Source organism: Oncorhynchus masou, chromosome 3 (genome assembly GCF_036934945.1).
Source record: "Oncorhynchus masou masou isolate Uvic2021 chromosome 3, UVic_Omas_1.1, whole genome shotgun sequence".
NCBI lineage: Eukaryota > Metazoa > Chordata > Actinopteri > Salmoniformes > Salmonidae > Oncorhynchus > Oncorhynchus masou.
In genome coordinates this window covers 5,660,618-5,675,120 of record NC_088214.1, presented here as the reverse complement: position 1 = coordinate 5,675,120, position 14,503 = coordinate 5,660,618, and the positions used below count along the sequence as shown (strand labels likewise).

The 14,503-nt window shown below is 43.0% G+C and overlaps 1 pseudogene; it reads left to right on the top strand.

Annotated features, from left to right (window-relative positions):
- The first annotated feature begins 7,038 nt into the window (after nucleotides 1-7,038).
- The window catches only part of LOC135509135 (1-phosphatidylinositol 4,5-bisphosphate phosphodiesterase delta-1-like), a 43,461-nt pseudogene continuing 35,996 nt past the window's right edge, over nucleotides 7,039-14,503 (top strand).

Below are 14,503 nucleotides of genomic sequence, written 5' to 3'. Positions count from 1 at the left end.
ACCATTCTGGAAGAAAACCTGATGGAGTCTGCAAAAGACCTGAGACTGGGACGGAGAATTGTCTTCCAACAAGACAATGATCCAAAACATAAAGCAAAATCTACAATGGAATGGTTCAAAAATAAACATATCCAGGTGTTAGAATGGCCAAGTCAAAGTCCAGACCTGAATCCAATCGAGAATCTGTGGAAATAACTGAACACTGCTGTTCACAAATGCTCTCCATCCAACCTTACTGAGCTCGAGCTGTTTTGCAAGGAGGAATGGGAAAAAATTTCAGTCTCTCGATGTGCAAAACTGATAGAGAGATACCCCAAGCGACTTACAGCTGTAATCGCAGCAAAAGGTGGCGCTACAAAGTATTAACTTAAGGGGGCTGAATAATTTTGCACGCCCAATTTTTCAGTTTTTGATTTGTTAAAAAAGTTTGAAATATCCAATAAATGTCATTCCACTTCATGATTGTGTCCCACTTGTTGTTGATTCTTCACAAAAAAATACAGTTTTATATCTTTATGTTTGAAGCCTGAAATGTGGCAAAAGGTCGCAAAGTTCAAGGGGGCCGAATACTTTCGCAAGGCACTGTATGTAAACAAAGTGGCATAGTTAAAGTGGCTAGTGATACATGTATTACATAAAGATGCGGTAGATGATATAGAGTACAGTATATACGTATACATATGAGATGAATAATGTAGGATATGTAAACATCATATTAGGTAGCATTGTTTAAAGTGGCTAGTGATATATTTGACATAATTTCCCATCAATTCCCATTATTAAAGTGGCTGGAGTTGAGTCAGTGTGTTGGCAGCAGCCACTCAATGTTCGTGGTGGTTGTTTAACAGTCTGATGGCCTTGAGGTAGAAGCTGTGATGCACCTGTACTGACCTCGCCTTCTGGATGATAGTGGGGTGAACAGGCAGTGGCTCGGGTGGTTGTTGTCCTTGATGATCTTTATGGCCTTCCTGTAACATCGGGTGGTGTAGGTGTCCTGGAGGGCAGGTAGTTTGCCCCGGTGATGCGTTGTGCAGACCTCACTACCCTCTGGAGAGCCTTACGGTTGAGGACGGAGCAGTTGCCGTACCAGGCGGTGATACAGCCCGCCAGGATGCTCTCGATTGTGCATCTGTAGAAGTTTGTGAGTGCTTTTGGTGACAAGCCAAATTTCTTCAGTCTCCTGAGGTTGAAGAGGCGCTGCGGCACTGCTGCTGCATTCCATTATAAGCCTCCAATAATCCCCATTGGAAATGGGGCAGAGGGCCAGCACTTGTCTAAGAGATCGCTAGTGATTCTGTGAACGGAGAATCATTGATCAATCATTTGTCACCTGTGACATTCTGAGTGGCTACATTTACAGTTACACTGACTGCCCAACCGAACCTATGGCTCAGCTGACTTAAGTTATTATTTTACTGATCCATCTACATTTGATCCATTCTGAATATAAATAGGACGGTTGACACCACAGAATTTGTTCACAATGAAGTCACTCTGAAAGTATGTTATGCATTTAGCGTTGACTTCACACGAAAATGGTATCGTAAGGAGTAACCCAAAACTGGTCCACGATGCCAGTGACATCACTCGTTGACAACAGACGGGGAGGAGGAGTTACAATCTTCCACAGGAAAAGTAACTGACTTCAGAACTAACCTTACTTTGATCATGTTTTTGAGGATGTTATATTGTACTCTTTGAATAAGAAAAACAATGATTTTAGGCTATCCGAGGCACGCGTAACTACACACACGGCAGAGAGCGGGGGGGAGTGGCCTTCGGAGGATGGAGGACGGACAGAGAAGACGGACAACTTTCCCCGGTACTATCATAGGCACAAGAAAATTTGACATAATGGCAACAAATGGGATAAACAACAAACACGGTAAAAGTTACGGACTTGTTCTTTTTTTTTTATAATGAATTAAATAATTTATTGATCTAGACGTTTTAGAAAAGGTTACATTTTGTCATCTGAAGCAACATGAATAGGATATGTTTAGATTTGTTTTCGTTGTTTTACTCATTCACGTGTACAACTGTTGATTGTGATGGTCTTGACCAACAACATTCCAAATAGTTTACGACAGGTGTATAATTACAGGAAGCTGTTCTGCTGTTAGTCATAATGGTTACTCATAGGGTAATATAATACACAGCCATAACCTACATGAATCAACACCCATTATTTCTCAATAACCAGCGTCAGTATGTATGTATGTATGTATGTATGTATGTATGTATGTATGTATGTATGTATGTATGTATGTATGTATGTATGTATGTATGTATGTATGTATGTATGTATGTATGTATGTATGTATGTATGTATGTATGTATGTATGTATGTATGTATGTATGTATGTATGTATGTATGTATGTACTGTATCTCATGTATGTATGTATGTATCTATGTATCTAAAATATGTATGTATGTATCCATGGATGTATGTATGTATGTATGTATGATATGTTCCATGGATGTATGTATCCATGGGGATATGTATGTATGTATGATATGTTCCATGTATGGATAAGTATGTATGGGGATATGTTGTATGTATGTATGTATTCCATGTATGATATGTATCCATGTATGTATGTATGTATGTATGTATGTATGTATGGGGTATGTATGTATGGGGATATGTATCCATGGGGATATGTTGTATGTATGTATGTTCCATGGGGATAAGTTCCATGGGGATATGTATGTATGTATGTATGTATGTATGTATGGGGATATGTATCCATGTATGTATGTATGTATGTATGTATGTATGTATGTATGTATGTATGTATGGGGGTATGTTCCATGTATGTATGTATGTATGTATGTATGGATGTATGTATGTATGTATGTATGTATGTATGTATGATGTATGTATGTATGGGGATAAGTTGTATGTATGGATGTATGTATGTATGGGGATAAGTTGTATGTATGTATGTATGTATGTATGTATGGATGTATGTATCCATGGGGATAATGTTCCATGTATGTATGTATGTATGTATGTATGTATGTATGTATGTATGTATGGAATACTGTTCCATGTCAATCCTACTGCTCTCATCTAAATCAAATATATACATAAGTTCCATGGAGATAAGTTCCATGTGGATGAGTTCCATGGGGATGAGTTCCATGGAGATAAGTTCCATGGGGATAAGTTCCATGTGGATAAGTTCCATGGGGATAAGTTCCATGGGGATAAGTTCCATGGGGATAAGTTCCATGGGGATAAGTTCCATGGGGATAAGTTCCATGGGGATAAGTTCCATGGAGATAAGTTCCATGGGGGTAAGTTCCATGGGGTGGGTATGAAATGTGAACGTCATCATCCCCCATATTCTTTACCAACTGCCCACACAACAACACTAACAAAACTTTTGCCTGAGGGCAGTTTTGGTTTAATTGCATTCCACCAGAAGTCAAAATGTGTGGCCTTGGTCTGGACCGTCTAGACTCTATGCCCTATATTCAATACAGTCCATGGACCCTCAGCCCCTATCCCATACATTTACATTTAAGTCATTTGGCAGACGCTCTTATCCAGAGCGACTTACAAATTGGTGAATTCACCTTATGAGATCCAGTGGAACAGCATACCATACTACTGGGCAACTCTGTTTACTACCTACCCCCTACTGCTGGGCACCTCTGTTTACTACCTACCCCCTACTACTGGGCAACTCTGTTTACTACCTACCCCCTACAGCTGGGCACCTCTGTTTTACTGCTGGGCACCTCTGTTTACTACCCCCTACAGCTGGGCACCTCTGTTTATTACCTACCCCCTACTGCTGGGCACCTCTGTTTACTACCTACCCCCTACTGCTGGGCACCTCTGTTTATTACCTACCCCCTACTGCTGGGCACCTCTGTTTATTACCTACCCCCTACTACTGGGCAAATCTGTTTACTACCTACCCCCTACTGCTGGGCACCTCTGTTTATTACCTACCCCCTACTACTGGGCAACTCTGTTTACTACCTACCCCCTACAGCTGGGCACCTCTGTTTATTACCTACCCCCTACTGCTGGGCACCTCTGTTTATTACCTACCCCCTACTGCTGGGCACCTCTGTTTATTACCTACCCCCTACTGCTGGGCACCTCTTGTTTGACCCCTAGGCCCTACTGTTGGGTACTTCTGTTTGACCCTCGCCCCTATCCCCTACTACTGGGCACTTCTGTTTAATACCTACCCCCTACTGCTGGGCACCTCTGTTTACTACCTACCCCCTACTGCTGGGCACCTCTGTTTACTACCTACCCCCTACTGCTGGGCACCTCTGTTTATTACCAACCCCCTACTGCTGGGCACCTCTGTTTATTACCAACCCCCTACTGCTGGGCACCTCTGTTTGACCCCTAGGCCCTACCCCCTACTGCTGGGCACCTCTGTTTGACCCCTAGCCCCTATCCCCTACTACTGGGCACTTCTGTCTGTCTGACACAATTGGATAGGTGTATCCATAGCCTTATCTGAATATAAGGATAGAACAGTGGCTATAGGACAGCGGCTATTGGACAGCGGCTATAGAACAGCGGCTATAGGACAGTGGCTATAGGACAGAGGCTATTGGACAGCGGCTATTGGACAGCGGCTATAGGACAGCGGCTATAGGACAGCGGCTATAGGACAGCGGCTATAGGACAGCGGCTATAGGACAGCGGCTATAGGACAGCGGCTATTGGACAGCGGCTATTGGACAGCGGCTATAGGACAGCGGCTATAGGACAGCGGCTATAGGACAGAGGCTATAGGACAGCGGCTATAGGACAGCGGCTATAGGACAGCGGCTATAGGACAGCGGCTATAGGGAGCGGCTATAGGGAGAGCGGCTATAGGACAGCGGCTATAGGACAGCGGCTATAGGACAGCGGCTATAGGACAGCGGCTATAGGACAGAGGCTATAGGACAGTGGCTATAGGACAGCGGCTATAGGACAGAGGCTATAGGACAGAGGCTATAGGACAGAGGCTATAGGACAGAGGCTATAGGACAGAGGCTATAGGACAGCGGCTATAGGACAGCGGCTATAGGACAGCGGCTATAGGACAGCGGCTATAGGACAGCGGCTATAGGACAGCGGCTATAGGACAGAGGCTATAGGACAGAGGCTATAGGACAGCGGCTATAGAACAGCGGCTATAGGACAGCGGCTATAGGACAGAGGCTATAGGACAGCGGCTATAGAACAGTGGCTATAGGACAGATGCTATTGGACAGCGGCTATAGGACAGCGGCTATAGGATAGCGGCTATAGGACAGATGCTATTGGACAGTGGCTATTGGACAGGGGCTATAGGACAGCGGTTATAGGATAGCAGCTATGGGATAGATAGTTTTATAGGTTTTATAGTGTGTGTTCAGTCTTCACTCTGTTGCGTGTAGAATATCCTAGCCTATTCATGGCACCAATGTCTTTTAGGGCCAGTCTTGTGTGCACACAGGGTAGCCTACTCTTCGTTTTGGCCTCATGTGAAATTACAGAAGGTTACCGGTAGCCTGTATTGATTACGCTTTTCAAACATATTGGGATGAGGCCCCTTGAAAGCGCCTCGGCTACGGCATCTTTGTTTGTCTGTGAGTGTAGGCTACACTACGGTTTTTCAAAAACCTTGTCTGGCGATATGAACGGACATTTAATAAATTGTCTGTAAAGCGGGACTAAAATCCATCACTCACCAGAACTGTCAATCATATAATCTGAAACTGCTGCGCGCAGACCACTCTCCTAAAAACAGCACTTTAATGTTTGTCAAATACCGTGATTTACCAAGACATTTAGTATAAATAAAACACATCTAGCTACCATACAATAAAAAAAAAGGTTATCAATTGTCGCTATAGACATGTTACTGTAGCTGCGTTCTATGTCAGTACGGAGTGGAAGTAACGTTAGATAACTTAATTTCCCGGCTCCTGCGGTCAAACATACGTAATATGTTCTTCATTGTAAATTAACGTGACATTTTATGAATTGTTCTTATCGTTTTAGCGGAAAACCGAGAGAAAAAATGGCATTTTAAACGTTAAAAAAATGGTCCGTTTGACACATCCCTAGTAGAGGATAGTGGCTATGGGATAGTGGATAGTGGTCCATTTTGAATTCAGCTGAGCTAGGAAATGGCAGGCAGTTGAGAGTGAAGCGAACCAATCCTCTTCTCGCTAAATACCTAGCCTAAATCTTGTTTGTCTCAGTCTGAATCATTATGTGGCTCACTTTCTGGTTTCCATATGATACTCCCCATACTCCCCATTCAATGGTATGATGTTTACAGTAGCTGCTGGCAGGGTTATAACTTCATTTTGCACAACAAAACAATAAGACATTTCATAATTGTAAGGAGATGACAAAATACCCTGCAATGATGGCGGTTATATCATTTTCATACAATCTAGCCTTTTGGGGGTCCAACGTGAAATTTGGTTGGGAGGCCCCCCACCTCGCGGCAAAATATTTTACTGCTGCAAATCTAACTGGTAAATTGAGACCCAACTGAGTCCGTTTATGCCTGGAACCGGCCCTGCACACAATGTCTTCGAGAATCTCACCGCAAGAGGGCAACCTAATCTTATTATCAATATAATCTAAGTACAGCTGTCTCAGGCAAAGTAAGGTAAGGTAAGGCAGGCTATCCATAATGAAAATAATCACATTTGGCAGATGCCATCTCTTATAGTGACTCCTATAAATAGTACGCCATCATTCATGATATTGATCATAAACATATGTCCAATAGCCACTGTCCTTATGAATGATGGCATAGGGCTACTTAGTATACTAGACACTTTGGTTAAAATTATGCTGATTTAAACCGAGCATAACCATCTAATATCATGTGCAGCCAGTATCAGGACAGTAACACAGTGGCATTTTTTAATTGTGTTTTTTTTAATGATAGTGTACTGTACACGCAGTGAAACCGCGCAAACACGTAACAGATGCTTTCTCCTTACCGTAACCAGCATTTGCCTATCGCTTTACCGAGGAGTGGAGTTGACTGTAAAATGATTAGTGAACTTTTACCCTTGAGTAGTACACGCCCTTTAAGAAAGATCCTTTCAAAACGCCAAGCACGAATAGTATTCTCGCCGACAAGACACTTTTGTTTTGTAACAACGGATACTATTTGTAACAACGGATACTATTTGTAAGGAATTGAAGTCACAATGCAATGCATACAAAGGCAGCCCAAACGCACCAGATCCGAGGAATTACTTCATAATGAAAAAAGCAAGAAGGTTACGCGTTTAAATGTGAAACTGTTGGGTAAGTTTACTTATCTAACCCACGGGAACACCTGTGATATTGTAAGATGTTGTGTCAACCATTTGACAGCTGTTTCTACCTGCGACTGTAGCCAACATATACTGTGACACATGATCACTAGATCACCTAATAGGCATAGCACTTCCAATGCCTGTATGGAGGCAGTAGTACCTGGGATCAGCTGGCACGACTTTTCACTATTGACACCTTTTCAAGTCTTTCTATCATTTGCCACAAACGTAAAAAGGCTCAGAGTATCTAACATTCACTATCTAACTTCAATAGCACTCTTTCCATACTCCCTACAGGTATATAGCATTGTAGCGACCCTGGTGTATATGTGCGGATATCGACTCTGCCACTGAAGCATGGTTTTGTGAAACAGTCGATTTTCGCGTGGCTATGGGCCAGATGGTTGAGGGCTCGGGCCGCACTCCTTGCCTGTTTCATTACACTGAAGCAAGATTTGTGTTTTTTTTGTTTTTCTCATATTTTTTTATGGATTCGTCAAAGCTGTTATGTTTATGTTTTGCATGTTACTGTTTAATAATACATTAAAAAACAAGCTCAAGTGGCGGAAGTCGATACCCGCGATTATACACCAGGGTCGCTACAGTATTTATAAAGATTATATAGCTCACGCTTTTGATGAGGCCACACAAACATGCGTAATAACTCGTGATTAGTAAATGGTTTATAAGGACCTATATTACACATATTATGGTCGGAGTACATTATTAATAAATGACAAATGCTTTATTTCGTGGCGTTATTATAAAGTGCCCCAGAATATACAAACGGTCAACATCAGTGACAATTATATCTATTTAGTTAAACCTGGTGTGTCTGGGTCCATGATGTGGAGTAACCTAAACAAACCTAAAGCAACTAAAAACGTGAAGATCTGATCACTGGAAGCTCACTATAACCATTTTGAATGAGGTTAGGGGACAGACTGGTCCAACTCAAGGTGTCATGAATAGACCCCCCCCCCCCCCCCCCAACATTAAATATTATCACATGACCCTCCCCTTGTACTGTATAGAATTAAACAAAAATACCAAATACCAAAAATAACTATAACTAGCAACCTTGTGTTTATTTAACTAGGCAATTCAGTTTAGAACAAATTATTTTTTACAATGATGACCAAGGAACAGTGGGTTAATGTCCTTGTTCAGGGACAGAACGACTGATTTTTACCTTGTCAGCTTGGGGATTTGATCTTAGCAACCTTTCAGGTTACTGGCCCAACACTCTAACCACTAGACTACCTGCTGCCCCAGCAATGTTTATAAATGTTTATATAACATCTTTGGCACTTCAGCATGCTTTTGTGGCACAGTTGATGCCACACAGGGCTAAGGGCCAGAAGGTTAAGGGTTCACAGACCACCACAGACGAGCTCACTCTCCCTGCCTGTTTCATTACTCTACAATCAGAGCCGCCTGCAGACAACAATCAGCGAGGGGGAAATCAGATTTTCTACATTTTGATGCCATATTTATAATTATATAAAATATATGCAACGAATTCTCCATCGACAGGTTACTATTCCAATGCACCACACAACCAATAAACAACGCATAGCGACAATAAACACACGTAAACAGACTATGTCAATGTTGGCAAACAGAAAATACATCCCTCCCTACCAATATCAAAGGCTTGTTTTGACAATCTCAGAAGTTCATTAAACATGTTGGTGTTTTGTAACAGTTGCCTCTTTCCATACATCAATTGGTTGCTGCACAGTTTGGATTGATTGATGGATTTGATTTGTCAGTAGAAAAAAATACATGTGTGACCGACCACCTTGATTCAGTCTTATGTAGCAAAATTTGAAATTGTGTTTTTTTTTTTACGTTGAATAAAAGCAGAGACACAGAGCTACAAAATGGTACATCACACACTGCATTTGAGCAACAATGGGGAAATAATTCTGCTTTGAAAGTTGATAAACTTGTAACCTCACTTTTGAGAAAATGGCCTTTTGGTTTTGACATCTACTGGAGATCTCTTCTTTGTCTACACCCATTCAGCTAGCTAGCTAACAGTACACACTCACTTGAAATGAAAAGTCTTTATGTCAAAATTAGAAACATGTCATATCTGAAAATGAAGCTAGCTCAACTATCTTACCCGTGGTCTGAAATCGGAGTAGAAAGCCAAAGTGAATTTACCAGCTCTGTCTATCAACAGTTGTTGCAGTGACATTCTATTGAAATGGATATCTCCACATGTCCTGTAGATATGTAGCTAGCTAGCTAGTTAAACAATGAACCATAATCCCAACTCACGACAATACTACCCTGCATGAATCTGCAGGTAGCTAACCAAACAGTTTCAATGTTAGCTAGCTAACATTAGGCTATAACTAGCCAAGCAAATAGCAGTGGTGGAAAAAGTACCCAATTATCATACTTGAGTAAAAGTTAAAGATACCTTAAAAGAAATGGACTCAAGTAGAAGGGAAAGTCATCCAGTAAATACTACTTTAATAAAAGTATTTGGTTTTAAATGTATCAAAAAATAGAACTATAAATCATTTAACATTTCTGTCACGCCTGCTTCCGCTCCCCACCAGGCTGCCCATCATTATGCACACCTGTCACCATCTGTAATGAACACAATGGGAGACAGAGAGCTGGTTTCAAGCGTAGGGCGCAGCAGGTGTTTATTTGTAAAGGACCACAGGAGAAGCCAGGCAGAAGGTCATACACAGGGGGTACAAAAAGGCAATAGTACAGGCAGGGAATAGGCTGTAATGTAGTCTGGGAGATCAGGCAATAGGTTGATAACAGGAAATCTGATAGGCCAAAGGCATCGTTAGTGAGGCAGGCAAAAACTATCATACACGGGAAGATTAAATTACGGGAAAAACAGAGCTCCAAATAGAAGTGTCACAAAACAAACAATACCTCACAATGATAGGGTGCAAAGAACTGAACTAAATAGTGTGTGATAATGACATACAGGTGTGTGAACAGGTGATCAGAATTCAGGTGATTGGGATCTGGAGAGTGAGCTGCGTTCAGGGGATCTATGTGTTTGAGAGTGTGAGATGGAAGGAGACGTTACACCATCATTACGCGGATCAGCGCAATATTAGACTCAGTTGGACCCCTTCACTTCGTTGATTTCCCCTTCAATATCTGTCTGTTCCTCAGTTTGTTCCCCGTGTCAGCATTGATGTCGTTATGTTTTCGCCTGTCCAGACACTGTCCTTGTTTGTTTCTTGTCCATTAAATGATCACTCTCTGTACTTGTTTCTCGTCTCCCAGCGTCGGTCCTCACAATGTCGTATATTAAGCAAATCAGATGACACAATTTTCTTTCTTTTTTAAATTTACGGATAGCCATGGGCGCAGTTCACCACTCACGAAGCATTTGTGTTTACTGCCAGATCAGATGCAGTAGGGATGACCAGAGATGTTCTCTTGATAAGTGTGTGAATTAGACCATTTTCCTGTCCTGCTAAGCATTCAAAATATAACGAGTACTTTTGGGTTTCAGGGAAAATGTATGGAGTAAAAAGTACATTATTTTCTTTAGGGATGTAGTGAAGTAAAAGTAAAAGTAGTCAAAAATATAAATAGTAAAGTAGAGTACAGATACACCAAAAAACTACTTAAGTAGTAATTAAAAGTATTTTTACAAATGTGCTTTACACCACTGGAAAATGGGTCTGAGATACGAATAATAAGATCATAAACATAACATTAGCTAGCGAGCCAGCCAGCTAGCTAACGTTAGCTAGCTAGTTAACAGTACACTTTAACTTGAAATGTCAAAATTAGAAATGTGCAGTGGCGATTATAGCATGTACATCTCGGTGGGGCAAAAAAAAAAAGTGTGATGCATGCCAGCAAATCCTCTACACATCACTAGACAATGCATTAATTGCACTATAACGGAGACCACAAACTGTTAGGGCCTACATAAAGCTGTCCCAACAGCAGAGTCCCAACAACAGTCTCAACATCTTACCACTGCTACACCTGGCTATCAGCGGAGGCTTTTCTGTCAGCGAAACAGTTCATTCAGCCTCATTTACTGCCTTTTAAAAAACATATTTGATATGGCTGACTTGCTTAAACAAATGTGGTTTCTAATGACAGTTGAGATGTACAAACTATGGAATAAGGGGATGATAAGTGGATAAGAGGCCATCCGCAATTTCGAAGACATTAATGAGCGAGCTAGGACGGACGTAGTCAATATAACTATTTGTTTAGCACTTTTGAAATGTACAGCGACAGAATTTAGAACATGGGCCGTTCTTACAGTATTCTCCCTGTACACCAAGTCAGAACCGTAGGATAAATAAAGGGGGAATATAAGCATACAATGAAAGCTCTTACAATATTCAATGATTGCATTTCTCTAAAACAGATTATAGGATACATGTGCGAAATTAAGAGGGGTAAATAGACCAAATTATTACGGTGAGGCACATGGGCTACTAACATCTTATTACGCAACATACACTTAGTATTAATTTCTTAACCACAGTATACATATCTCCCTGGCATATTACATAATTTATGCAGCAGCAAACAAGACATTTTTGGACTCACCTTGTTGTGCTGTGCTCACTTGAACAGGAAGGTGGGGCGGCGGTCCCTCGTGGGTAAATTTTGTCATCAAAGTCTGGCTTTCTCTGGATTTATGGTGCTTTACAACATTGGAACACAGGAGTGATGGTTGCTGATAATGGACCGCTGTACGCCTATGTAGATATTGCATGAATAAAAAAATCTGCAGTTTCCAGATAAAATGGCCATGTCACGTTCTGACCTTAGTTCTTTTATTATGTCTTTGTTTCAGTATGGTCAGGGCGTGAGTTGGGTGGGTTGTCTATGTTCTTTTTTCTATAATTTGGGATTTTCTGTAATTCGGCCTGGTATGGTTCTCAATCAGAGGCAGCTGTCAATCGTTGTCTCTGATTGAGAATCATACTTAGGTAGCCTGGTTTCACTTTTGAGTTGTGGGTGTTTATTTCCTGTTTAGTGTTTTTTTTCATTCACCTTATGGGACTGTTCGTTTGTCGTTTGTTGTTTTGTTCAGTGTTCAGTTATTTTATTAAAAACATGAACACTCACCACGCAGCGCTTTAGTCCTCACCTTCTTCCACCACAGACGATCGTTACAGGCCATTACAGCATTAACACTGTCTACATGTCTACACTGTATTTCTGATCAATTTGATGTTATTTTAATGGACAAAAAATCAGCTTTTCTTTCAAAAACAAAGAACTTTCTAAGTGACCCCAAACTTTTGAACGGTAGTGGATATTTCTTTACACAGTTTGAAAACTGATATGTGACACATAGTAATGGCAAAATAACATGCAAAACAGGCAAGCCCCCCCCCCATATGTGACTTGTTTCAGGAAACTAAGTTTATCTCGCACGTAACGACTTCACAGGGGAGGCATTTGAACGTAAACAATAAAAACCACCCCCCCTCCCCTGTGGCCAATAAAAACCACCCTCCCTCCCCTGTGGCCAAAAAACCACCCCCCTCCCCTGTGGCCAATAAAAACCACCCCCCCTCCCCTGTGGCCAATAAAAACCACCCCCCTCCCCTGTGGCCAATAAAAACCACCCCCCTCCCCTGTGGCCAATAAAAACCACCCCCTCCCCTGTGGCCAATAAAAACCACCCTCCCTCCCCTGTGGCCAATAAAAACCACCCCCTCCCCTGTGGCCAATAAAAACCACCCCCTCCCCTGTGGCCAATAAAAACCACCCCCTCCCCTGTGGCCAATAAAAGCACCCTCCCTCCCCTGTGGCCAATAAAAACCACCCTCCCTCCCCCATGGCCAATAAAAACCACCCTCCCTCCCCTGTGGCCAATAAAAACCACCCTCCGTCACATGTGGCCAATAAAAACCACCCTCCCTCACCTGTGGCCAATAAAATAAAAATCACCCTCCCCTCCCCTGTGGCCAATAAAAACCACCCTCCCTCCCCTGTGGCCAATAAAAACCACCCTCCCTCCCCTGTGGCCAATAAAATAAAAATCACCCTCCCCTCCCCTGTGGCCAATAAAAACCACCCCCCCTCCCCTGTGGCCAATAAAAACCACCCTCCCTCCCCTGTGGCCAATAAAAACCACCCTCCCTCCCCTGTGGCCAATAAAATAAAAACCACCCTCCCTCCCCTGTGGCCAATAAAATAAAAACCACCCCCCCTCCCCTGTGGCCAATAAAAACCACCCTCCCTCCCCCGTGGCCAATAAAAACCACCCTCCCTCCCCTGTGGCCAATAAAAACCACCCCCCCTCCCCTGTGGCCAATAAAAACCACCCTCCCTCCCCCGTGGCCAATAAAAACCACCCTCCCTCCCCCATGGCCAATAAAAACCACCCTCCCTCCCCCATGGCCAATAAAAACCCTCCCTCCCCTGTGGCCAATAAAAACCACCCTCCGTCCCCTGTGGCCAATAAAAACCACCCTCCCTCCCCCATGGCCAATAAAATAAAAACCACCCTCCCTCCCCTGTGGCCAATAAAAACCACCCTCCGTCACATGTGGCCAATAAAAACCACCCTCCCTCACCTGTGGCCAATAAAATAAAAATCACCCTCCCCTCCCCTGTGGCCAATAAAAACCACCCTCCCTCCCCTGTGGCCAATAAAAACCACCCTCCCTCCCCTGTGGCCAATAAAATAAAAATCACCCTCCCCTCCCCTGTGGCCAATAAAAACCACCCTCCCTCCCCTGTGGCCAATAAAATAAAAACCACCCTCCCTCCCCTGTGGCCAATAAAAAAAACCACCCCCCTCCCTGTGGCCAATAAAAACCACCCTCCCTCCCCTATGTGGCCAATAAAAACCACCCTCCCTCCCCTGTGGCCAATAAAAACCACCCTCCCTCCCCTGTGGCCAATAAAAACCACCCTCCCTCCCCTGTGGCCAATAAAAACCACCCCCCCTCCCCTATGGCCAATAAAAACCACCCCCCCTCCCCTGTGGCCAATAAAAACCACCCTCCCTCCCCTGTGGCCAATAAAAACCACCCTCCCCTATGGCCAATAAAAACCACCCCCCCCCCCTCCCCTGTGGCCAATAAAAACCACCCTCCCTCCCCTGTGGCCAATAAAAACCACCCTCCCTCCCCTGTGGCCAATAAAAACCACCCTCCCCTCCCCTGTGGCCAATAAAAACCACTCTCCCTCCCCTGTGGCCAATAAAAACCACCCTCCCTC